Consider the following 12,578-nt stretch of genomic DNA (forward strand, 5'->3'; position numbering starts at 1 on the left):
TAAATGTAAACTGTCTAAATGTAAAGAGCAGAGCTGGTCAAATAAGATAAAAAGCAACAACCGTCATCCACAAAACACCAACTTTCAGTATAAAGAATAATTAAGTTAACAATAAAAGAATGGGAAAGGAGCATGAAAACACCAATCAAAAGAGAGCTGGCTAAATTAATATGACACAATTCGCCCGTTCCTTTCACGTTTAAGGACATATCTGAAGAAGCCGGGAAGAAAGGAGGAACTGTTTATGAGAATTATGCAGCCCCACAAAAACAGCAGGGCAGAATCCGTGCACACTTACCACGAGGAGGAGGAAAACTCAGACGCCTCAGGCTGCGGGACCCAGAACATTCGACTGGGCGGGGACGCCGTCGCGGACTTCCACTGCTGCCTCCTCTCTCTGCAGCCCTGGCCGGCCTCCTGAATGAGTGAAGTAACCCTGGAGTACATTCTGCACCAGAAGAAGGAGATTACCGAGCAGAGGAAGGCCTGGCAGAAGCAGCTGGGCGTCCTGCGACGCGAGGAGCAGAAAGAGGCCGCGGAGCAAGACAGGCGCGCGGCTTCCCGGAGGAGGTGGCTGGCGCGAGCTGACCCCGCCAGCCCTCCAGGCCCAGGGCTGCCTCGGGGACCTGCTCCAATAAGGCCTGACCTGGGCAAGTGCCGCCCCTGCAAGCAAGCACAAGGACGAAGGGCTGCCCAGCTTCTGGACCCCGTCACTGGCCCCCCAAGGCCGAGCCGGTGAAGCCGGGGAGGCTGTCGCGTACCGCGAGCTGCCGCACCGCGCAGAAGCAGTGTGCACGTCGGTCCCGGCGCCGCCCGCGCTCCGCGCGCCGTGCACGACGCAGCGCTGCCCACGTGCGGAGAGCGCGCGCCCGGGCGCTGGGGCGCTGCTCGCCAGCCTGGGTAAACTACGGCAGCTCTGTGGGAGGGGAGGGGCCGGGAGGCTGACTCCAGGACCTACCCCCCAACAACCCCCCCTACACACACACCATACTAAAATCCACCTGAAGATGCTAAAGTCCCTAATTCAAAATGGCAAGGTATTTGCATATAACCTATGCACATCCTCCCGTATGCTTTAAAACATCTCTAAATTACCTATAATATGTACTACAATGTAAATGGGGTTGTAAATACAGTGTAAATGCTATGTAAATAGTTGCCTGGGCTTTGTGAATTGGAGTTCTGCTTTTTGGAACTTTCTGGACTTTTTTTGGGTGGGGGGGAGTGTTTTCCATCGTGGCTGGGTGAATCAGTGGATGCAGAGCCTGCGGACTGTAGTCTCCTTCTCAAATGATTGATGTGAAGGTTAAAGGAGTAAAAAAAAAAGTGATTAGTACAGTTCATGGCACCTAGTGAATACTCAATAAATACTAGTTATTAGTATTATTAGTAGAGGTGACAGTGGACATCCTTGACTTACCTTAGAATATAGTAGGATTACATCAAATATTTTTCCCTCTTAACTGTGATGCACGTTGTCACTTTACCAGAGAACAATGTATCAATTAAGAATACCTGCAGTTAAGAGAATTCTAAACATAGCAATTTAAGCAAACAGTCTGTTTTCTACTACCTGCAACAGGGACAGGGATTTGTTACCTTGGGAAACAGACACTTGTCTTTCTTGTTAGTTCGACAGCACCTGTGGTCCATTTTGGCTCAATTGTTTGCCCTTTCAGCAGATGAGCTTTTTAGGTAACAATTTAAGAAGGAGAAAAATTGATTCCTAATTTGGGATGTAAAACCTCCACCCCTGAGACTGATTTCCGAGCTGATTTCTTCTCAAGTATCTTCATTTCATAATTTATAGGAAAACTGAATAATAGGGAGCATCCTCTTTATATCTGGTTCGCATGTTAACCTAGGAGCTAGCCAATGCCTTTAGGGACAAAGGACACCTCACTTGAAGAGGTCATGACATGGAACACACGAGAATTCAAAACAGCACAGTCCTAGAAATGGTTTTGGCCTCTCAGGGTAGAACATACGCCATGTAAGGGGATGAATACTGTGTTGACATCCTGATATCTCTAATATTATTAAAAGGATCCATGAAAAAGAGACAGAACGAGGGAGGGAAAGAAGGGAGGTTTCAGATTGGACACAGAATCTGGTTAAATTTGAGCAGCTTTAACTAATGGCTTAGAAATTAACTGCAAAGTGATCAAAATCTTTCTCTTTGTGTTTCATCTGGGTTGCTCAAATCTGCACCGTTTCAAATGGCTTAGCCCTTCCCTTGTCTAGTGAACCCACCAGGATCACCCAACAGAAGGCATAGAAATACCTAGTATTTACAAAAGTAGAAATGGCCATGACCAGAAATGTGATATGTGATCACAGCACTGCAGTCAATGGCATGGATCTCAATTAAGCATGTCCAGAGAGGGTAATAATCTATCCCCTAGCTTAGACTGGAGAATGACCACAAGGGTGGAGCTGAAACTGAGATCTCCCAATACAAAACTGTTGAGATGGCCCTGAGTAACACAAAGATGAGGTGGCCTGAGTCAGCCAAATTTCACTGTCAGCTTCAGGGACTTCTTGCATGCCAAGTTATCTGAGCCAACAGTTTGTTTATCTGCAAAAACAACTCTCTTATCAGGATGATGGTTTACTCAAAAGGACTTGTCTTCAGACCCTTGCCCTCTGTCTGGTAGTTCTCAATTACTCTGCATCAAATCTAGCCCAATGCCAACCACTTTCCTACTGTGAAAAACCCACCTCAACCGCTAAGCCCAGCCTTCAAAGCCCTGCAAATACCTTTTCCTAACTTCCTCTTTTGCAGTACCATGAAGACTTTGTCAGGGTGACGTTCCTCCTTGCAGCTTTAAGTTTACTATATTCAGATTTGCTTAGTAAGTAAGTTTTCTTAGAGGAATTTAAAATGCCCACATTTCTGTTGAGTTGTACATCTTTCTCTAGTTGCTTTGTAGTACCTTACATATTCTGGATAGCCCTATGGGTTACAAAAATCTCCTAATCTGAAGCTTGTCTTTTTATTTTTTTAAAATAGTTCCCTTTTATAAACTGAAGTTTTTCTTCTAAAAATGGAGCTCAGAGGGTTGTTGTAAGTATTAAATGAGAAAACACATGTAAATTACTAGCACAGGAAACTCCCACAGAGCAAGTCCCTCAGTGCTCCCCACATAAATGTGGGAAGAAGGTAAAAGTTGGTTTTGACCAGTGTTAAATATTTAGTGATGTTGTGATGACCCAGCAGATAGGACCTTAGATCCTCAGGATCCTTCTGGTCCTTCATTCTCATGAAAAGGTTCCTGTGTCCAGTCGCAGCACGCTGATAGGGATTCCTAACATAGGTCTAGCCATTAATGTTTCTTAACCAAGTTGATGGAGGTTTAAATTATTTCTTGCTACCTAAATTATTTTATTTCTTTTTCTCATTACTCAGGTTAAGATCTTCAGCATGTTTTATAGAAATGATAGTGAGCATTCTTATCTTTTTCTCAAGTTTAGTAGAATTATTCTAATGTTTCACCATTAAGTATAATGTGTACTACATTTTATTGGTAGTTATGCTGTATCAGATTGATGAAGTTTCCCTCTACTCTTAACTTATTAAGTTATTTTTAAAAGACATGGAAACAACCCAAATGTCCATCAACAAATGACTGGGTAAAGAAGATGTGGTACATACATACAACAGAACACTACTCAGCCATAAGAACGAATAATACCATTTGCAGCAATACGGATGGACCTGAAGATCGTCATTCTAAGTGATGTGGGCCAGAAAGAGAAAGAAAAATGCCATATGACATCATTTATATGAGGAATCTAAAATAATAAGAAGGAGGACACAAATGAACTACTTTTTATAAATTATATGATTGATTTCTTGAATATGTGTGAGCACATTTGACTGTCCTTTATGATTGGATTACCTCATTCTGTTGATTCTTATTTTGTAGTTGGCTTTATTCCTTTGACAACTATGTAAATTTAAAAAGCTAAAGCTCCAATCTGTCCTTAGAAACAATGATCAGGACATATATGTAAACTAAAAAAAATGTGCAGTACACTGTATATACATATTTACATGTAATATGATGTATATGTGCAGTCAAACTGTAATAATTCTACCTAATAAAACTAAAAAAGGAAAATATATATATATATAATGCCAAAATTTATAATTTGGGTACCTTATCAAAATTTACCATTTAACCTATTTGAGTTTTTGATGTAAGTTATGTTTGCATTTATACTTCAGCCCTAATTGATCACAATGTAATTCTCTTTGACAGAATCCTAGTTTTGAGTTACTGACCTTCTAAATAGGATTATTTATTTTTTTGTACGTAAGTTAGTTTTGGTTCTGGATTCCTCTTCTTTCTGTGGGTATATGCTCTCCTGACCTTGGGGAAAATCAGGAAGCTTTAAGGCATTTTTCTATGCTGTGGAACAGTACATAGAATGTAGATTTCTTTTCTTTATTAATGTTTGGTAATACTCATCACAAAATTATTTGACCTAGTGTCTTTTTTAGGTGGAAGTTTTGACCACCATTTAATTTTTTTCTCCATGGTCTTACTTTTTCTCTCTTTACAAGAGTTAAATAACTAACACTTTTTAAAGGCAAAGAGGTGTATGTATTGTTCTCCAATAATTTTAAATTTTCTCTCTGTGTTTATGTCTATGTATGCACTTTTTCTCATGTTAATCACGTTTATTGTGTATTCTTTCCTTTTTTACTTGATCAGATTTATCAGTGGCTTTTCTATTTTATTGATGTGTTAAATGAACAAGATTTCTAAACAGATCACATTTACTGATTAAATATTTTCAGTTTCATTATTACTATTCTAAATATATTGCTTTCCTCCAGACTCTTTGTGTTTTATAATTTTCTTTCTCATTTCTTTAGTTGAAGGTTTAATTAATTAAATTTTAAACTTTCTTGTTTCTAATATTGATTACAATTTACTATTAAGAATATTCTGGAAAACCTTTCTCCCTGTTCAACATGTAGTATTTCTTTCTGTATTTCTTTCATCCCAGGTGATGAAGAAAGGGTAGATGCTGTATGTGTGACATAGTGATACAATTTCTTCTATTTTCTTTTTATGAATTCCCATTTTAACTAGGAACTAGTTAGGTGCGTAGCTTTTATGCTAGTTTAGTCTGTAAAGAATTCACTTGCACCAAGTGATTTAGAGGGTGCTCTCGCAGGAGTTATTTCTACTCACTAAATATTTCTCTGCTGTCTGCTTTCTGAGTACTGCCTTTTAAATTTAAACGTGCCCATGTGATTTGTTGGGCTAATATAATGTAAGCAGAAGTATCTTGTGTCACTAGTGCATAAACCTTAAAAGCTAGTCATGATTCACCTTCCTTGTGTTATGGGGATGAGAGAAGTAGGAATCAAGATGCAGCATCCATCAGCCTGGGCCCCTAGTGACTAAAATGAGCAGAATCACCTGCTCACCTTGTCTGAGCACGTTACACAGGCAGAAATAAACTTCCATGGTTTGTCCCTAAGACTTTGGGAGTTTGCTACATGTGCTCAAGTAACTCCTTCTCAGAGTTAGAGGTCTTGAATCCCCCTACACGAGGGGTGTCACTCTCACAAAAAATGAGTAGGCTTCCCACCACCTCACCAGGGTCACAGTCAACATACAGTTTTGTTCCCCAGAAATGGTTGACCAGCTATGGCTCTGGATGATGAGAGATGAAAGCAGAAAAATATATTTCATTAGAAGAAAGTGTAAGAGCAACTAGTGCTGGTAGCCACCAAATTGTGTCTAAGGCCGGTTCTTCTTGAAGAGTTCCAGGCATGGTGGGTATGTGGTAGGCAACTGTTGAATTTTAACTGAGTGATAATTCATACAACCATTGCATGTTCAAGGTGGCCACAGCCCAGCTTTCCCTCTAATGGCCTCAGAGAGTACTCTTCCCTGTGTGCAGTGCTTACTGATCTGAGTAGGCAGGTAATATATTTGCCTTCTACCTGTATGTGGGAAGTCTTGGGCCTTTGCATGAGATATTATACAACCCACCAATCACTGTTTTTGAAAGATACATAATCATTTCTAGAAACTACCAACTCCCACTTTCCTCCCACACAGGGAGGAAGAACACTGAATGGATTTAGAGATAAAGCTCAGGGCTCTTAAACATCCAAAACCCTATCTATACTCATGGTCGGCTCTATCATATCGATCTGCACATAGACACATTTATGAGATCATCTGTCTCTCTTAGCAGTTCCCTCTCTGCCTCCAGAGAGTGGGTAAGCACATTTTCATCCAATTGTGATAGCGGAAGCTACTTCTCTAAAGATATATGCATTCCCATTTTATGAATTTACAAGCATTTGTGAGAATGTGGAGTGAAAAAAAGAGTAAAGCAAAACATCTAGATACCCCAGCACTGTTACATAGCAGGGCGAATCATATCACTTTCTAAAATACCCATGGGATGTGTTAGCACTAGTAACCTAAAACAAGCAAACCAATTCCTTAAGTAGCGCCAGGGTAATGAATCTACTACATCATTCTTATTTGGAAGCTAAATGTTACTTGTACAAATGTTTTGTAACTATTGAATGTCAACTTCCTTATGGCCTATAGGCATCAAAGAGGCATACTTTTCATTGTTTTAAGAAAGCAAAGATAGGGAAATTCAGGTCTGCTTTGTTAAGCAGACTAATTTATCATACTTAGTATAATATCAAGCTATGATTACTTCATATAACATTTCCCACTAAACATGCATATTGGCAGCTGGTGATACTCAAATATTAAATGAATCAAATATTATTAAATGAGGGGAAATTTTAAAGTGTATTTTTGAGTCAACTTGCTTCTATGATACAAGCACAAAAAAGTATCAGAGAAGTGTCACAAGTAGCAAAATGGAAATATTTAGGAAATTAACAACTCTCTAAATGAGTAAATAGCCAAAATATAATGTTTGTGATAAAATTCTAGTCTTCAGTTCTGTAAAATCTAAGTTGCATGCGCTAAAAGCAGCATGAACTGGAAATTGTCATGGAAGGGTTCTAATTCATCAAATTGCTGTGTGGCTGTCAAGTAAGTTATTATTAGAAAGCAGATCTCCACAACTGGACGAAGTCAAAGGGAAACACCAAATCTGATTACCTGTAATGACAAACTCAGCGCAACGTAAAGAACTCTACCGAACAGAAGGCCTACAGTGGCCTCTTTTATTATTTAAATGAAAAACACTATAAACAATTCTTTGATAGTCCCATGCTGGGCTGTTGTTCGGGCCCAATCAGACTTGATTAGGAGTGCACGTTCAGTCTTTTATGAACACCTGTGTCTAAAGCCCACAAATAATTAGCTTAGCCATACCATTTCACTCTAATAATGGTGTAATTTGCCACGCCTTTCAGGCTCCGGACAGCTGGTCCTATTGAAAAGCACCTCAGGATTAGGGCCTGACTCCCAGGCCTGAGTCTTTGGGGGGTTCTTAGGTATCCATGGCAACACACTTAGGCTGCAAATTATCACCTCTAATAATAACTAGGACAGTCTATCTTTATTTTATCCAAGTTATCCATAGAAAAAGATAATGCCTATCAAATCACTGGAAATCTCTAAGATAAAAAATTACACATATATTTTATTATCTTGTCAATAGATGCCTAAGATTGAGAAGGACAAGGAATTTTTTTTTAAATCACACCTGTTCAAAGTTCATTTGGTTATTTAATAAAGATCTATCAAAAGATAATTGAGGGAGAATGAGGTCCACCACTGAATTTGCCAGTGCTAATTGATGCTGTTACCTCCAGCTGCATAGAAATCTAAAGGTGAACTATTATCTTGAAAAGCTCCTCTGCTGAAAGCAACTTTGTGACTGCTGTACTTTTATCTGACTCCCGAGAAGATTATAAATTGGACAGCCTGGAAATGCTGATGGCCAGACCCTGGCTTCCTGCAGCTTCTCAGCACTTCAATCAGTGTGTTCCATTAACACAAACATGGCAGGCAGGTGGGGCTAAGTCATGACTTACCTCAGATGCTGACCCAGTGACATGTCTGTCTATGGAATTTGCAGGAGACCAAAAAGGAAATTCTTCTTCTAGCTGGCTACACCACACTTGGTGTCAACAAACACACAAAAAGACTGCTAAATAAAATATACCCACATGTTCTGGGGAAGGGAGGCAAATGGGTCTTCTTTTTCTTCTTAGCAGAAAAGTATTCATTGTATGTGGGTGATCAGGCTTCAAGGATTGCAGTTAAGGTCAGTGTCTGTCTCACAGGAGCACTGTGGTTCAATACTATAGCTATGGAGCCAGACTGCCAGCATTATAACTGAGGTTCTACCACTTAAAGTCATTGTGTGACTTGGAACAAGCCAGTTGCCCCCTCTTAGTCTGTCATCTCATCTGTGCAATAGAATAATTAGGGGTAGAAGGTGAGACTTAATGAAATGCTATGTATAAAAGGCTTTTTGTAGTATTCTGGCACATGGTGAACAATAAATGTTAGCTACTGTTACCAATGGTAGCCGACCTGGAGATTTGCCACCCACAGCCCCCTTCAAGGAAAGACCTGTCCCTCTGCCTGAGGGCAGACAGCCTCCAGCTGTCAACTTCTGTAGGATTTCCTTCAGCTGCAGAGTCACCCTAGCCATGCCCTTCCGGAAGCAGCCCACATCCAAGTTGAGCAGAAGACCCAAGCATTTCAGCCCAACGCGGGACACTTCTGAAGTGAGCACTTTCAGGTTAGCTAAGATTCTGGTTAGACAGCATTGCATCTCCCCATCCCTCTCACACCCAAGGTTATTGATTCCCAATACATATCTTGCATGTCAAACTCCTTTTTCTTTCCTTTCATATACGTGCACTTCTTTATTAGGAAAGAAATGAAACATTCACACTAAAGATCGCAGAAAAAAATTTACTTAATCTTGCAATTCTAGAACATACAAACTTCATGTTCAGGGATTCTTAAGTTTTCAAAGAGTAAAGGAAAAAGGAAAGAAAATTATTTGGGACATGTTTCTCAAATTTGGCTCCTTTCACAGACATATTCTTGGGGGAGAGCTGCAAGTTTTCTATGAGTGCTTTAAGTTTTGTGTTTTACTTTTGTTGATAATCTAAACCAAATTAATATACACTTGTTTAAGACTACCCAGATGAGCATCTTATATAACAGAGGGCTGCCACATGATCACAGCATCTGAACTTGTCATTCTGATGCCTGCAGCAAGTGAAAACCAACCATGCTTAACTTTGCATGTGGAGTTTCTCAAATTGGGTCTTCAGAACCTTCACAGATTTGCTAAACATTTCCTATGAGATCTGTGAGCTGCCAAAGTTGAGAATACTGGTTCAGAGCTATGATTCTCAAGACAGGATGAGGTAAGTTGGGGATGTGATGGGGAAGCTGCATGCAGTTTGAAAAAGCACATTCAAAATACCCATTGATTTCACAATACAAACTCTGTAAAAGTCAAAGTAAACAAAATAATTTGGCTTATAAGCAGTAGCAGGGAACCAACTGTAGACTGACCCTAGGGGGCTTAGGATAAACTTGGTTAAGAAACACTGGCTTAGAGGTTAAGGAGTCTAGGAGTTGGTGAACAGTTAGTAAGAAACACCTGCCAAAGATGCCCTGTCAGCATCTGCTTCCAAGACCAAACAACCTGCCACATTGATGAACAGCACTGAATATAATCTTTATGTTCAAGACTTTAGAGAACATTCACGGATATTGCAAAATAACAAAATCAAGATTATTAAATTTAACAAATAATATTGGTATTATGTCCTAGGGGATACAAAGAAAAATAAGACACAGCTCCCATTTCTTCAGGATCTGCTCGTAGTCAAGCAAAAAACATCCCTCCCAAGGCAGATGCCTGTAACATAGCAGACTAATTATTAATCACTCAAAAGGGTCCCACGTAAAGTGCCTTCACAACAAAGCAAATTAACACACTGCTAGTATTAGTAATTGATTTAGAGAAATGTTAAATTTTTATTTGATTTGGATCTTGAAAGATGAAGCAAAGTTCTGTGAGGCAAGTGAGGAAGGGTGTTCAAAATGGAGCAGAGCAATGGTGGGACAAGATCGCAGAATGGAAAGATTCTGGGCTTGTATCCTCCCACAAACACACCCAAATTACAACTACATATCAAGAAACCATCTCTGAGAATGACCTAAAGACTAGCAAAAAGGATTTTCCACAACCAGAAGGAAAGAACAAAAAGGAAAAACCACATTGAGACAGGTAGGATCCACGTCCCAGCTCTGTGATTCATGAGCAGGAGGCAAATCATAGCCTCAGAGGCTCCCCCTGAGGATTCTGAACCCCAGGTTGGGCTCCCCAGCCTGGCAGGTCTGCACTGGGAAGATGAGCCGCCATAACATCTGACTGTGAAAACTCGCAGGGCTTACGTCTGGGAGGGCCAGAGGGATGTAGGAAACCGAGACTCCTGTCTTAAAGGATGTATGCAGAAATTCACTCTCTCTAAGTCTCAGCACAAAGGTAGAAGCCCGAAAAGTACCTGGAGCTTATGTGAAGGAGAGTCACTGAATAATTTTAGAGCATAGACCTGAGAGGCAGGGATCTGTTGGACCTTTCTCTGGGTACAGAGAGGCTGGTGGGCACCAGTTTTGTTAATTTGTTTGTATGTGTGTGGCTCACTCTCTACATAGCTGGCCTTGCACTGGCAAACACCATGTCTGACTCTCCCCATCTAATCTACTATTAATACTTACTCCCCCCAGATTCACCTGTGGATCTGCCACAGCTAACATGCCCCTTCAAATAGCCCTCTGTCCCACCAGTCACAGCAGGTGCCCTCGGCTGCCACCAGAGCACCTCCAAAGAGGTCCCTGCCTGGCTAGTCATGGTGGGCAACTTCAGAAGGCAAAAAAGGAGAGCTCCTTGATGTAGAGTTGAGTGGAGTAGCTAGAGATAAAGCCAGAAAGGCTGTCTGTCAGCTCTATCAAGTTTTGTTTGACGTATTTGGAGACTCAGTTGTTTGATGTGTACACATTTAGGATAGTTACATCATTCTGCTGAGTTGTCTTTCTGTCATTATGTAATAACCCTCTTTTTCTCTAGTAATTGTCTTTGTCCTAAATTTGTATTATTCCTTTGTCTTCCCTACTTTTTCAGATATTTCACCATTGCTGAGTTTTTAATTAATATTTGCATAGTGCATCTTTATACCATCAAAAGAAACTTAGGAACCTCAAAAAGGAACGCATACTTAAGTTTAAATTTTCTAGAGCTTTATAAATCTATAACTATCTTAAATTATGTATCTCTCTCTATATATAGATATATAGATATACACACACCCACGCACCCATATGTAAACACACACACCATTTACTGGAAATGGTAACTGTCTTCAGCAAGTGTTCAACTTCATGAGAGACGTGCGTGGAGTCCAGAAGGGTGAAGTAAGGACAGTGTCTGCCTGGGCAGATCAGCCACCTTCACCACTGCTCAGGATGAACTTGCCACAAGTTCACTCTCACATTGTGCCTTTGGAGATACTTCACTCTCCACAATCATGAATCAACAGCTGTCGTCAAATGCAGGAGTGGGCACAAGGTATCAATTAAATGGCATCATTTGACCTCAACTAGCTCCCTTCAGTTTGAAATTTGCCCATGATTTTTTGGGCAGTCCCTATTGTTGCTGGTGTTTAGTTTCTTTCCTTCCTTTCTTTCTTTCTTTTTTTTTTTTTTTTTTTGGTCTTTAAGAGCCTCACATGTGAACACAAATGCCAGGACAAAGCTGGTACCTTACATCATGAACTCCCTGAGGGCAGAAATCACATCTTCGGCAAATCTCTATTCTCCTATGTAAGTGACATAAAATGAGAGCTAGTAAAAATATCCTTTGTAATATAGTAATATCCATTTTAAAGTTTTTTTCACTTTTTTAAAATTTATTTTTAAAATTTTTAATAGAAGCATTGTCAGTTTACAATGTTGTGTCAATTTCTTATCCTTTTTAATCAATTGAAAACAGATCTCAGGCGAGAGTCAAGGGTAGGTGACAGCACCTGCTTAAAATACGATGCTAAAAATTTAGGTTTTCACCTACCTTGTCTCTATGGCAAGTGATACTAATTTGCATTTGTGAGAGAACATGGTACTTCCTGATACGTAGATTGTATCAGGATTGCAGAATGAATAAAGCTCAGGCAGTCCTGAGGGTGAGTTCTCTCTCCCAGGAAAAGATAACACTGGAGCTGAGTTCTAAGAGATAAGAAATAGAAAATGAAGGAAAAGTGAAAAGAGGCATTTCAGGGAGAGAGAAAAGCATGGGCAAAGGCTCCAAGAGATGGAGATACATATCCTATACCGGAACGCCCATCTGAAACCTACTTCAAAAAGACACCTGCACCCCAGTGTTCACAGCAGCACTATTTACAGTAGCCAAGACATGGAAACAGCCTAAATGTCCATCAACAGATGACTGGATAAAGAAGATGTGGTATATTTATACAATGGAATACTATTCAGCCATAAAAAAGACAATGTAACACCATTTGCAGCAACATGGATGCTCCTGGAGAATGTCATTCTAAGTGAAGTAAGCCAGAAAGAGAAAGA

The 12,578-nt window shown here is 40.2% G+C and overlaps 1 pseudogene; it reads left to right on the forward strand.

The window, feature by feature from the left end:
- The first annotated feature begins 253 nt into the window (after positions 1-253).
- Positions 254-12,578, forward strand: part of LOC116286090 (uncharacterized) — a 76,947-nt pseudogene continuing 64,622 nt past the window's right edge.

The sequence above is a fragment of the Vicugna pacos genome, chromosome 30 (genome assembly GCF_048564905.1).
Source record: "Vicugna pacos chromosome 30, VicPac4, whole genome shotgun sequence".
NCBI classification, from domain to species: domain Eukaryota; kingdom Metazoa; phylum Chordata; class Mammalia; order Artiodactyla; family Camelidae; genus Vicugna; species Vicugna pacos.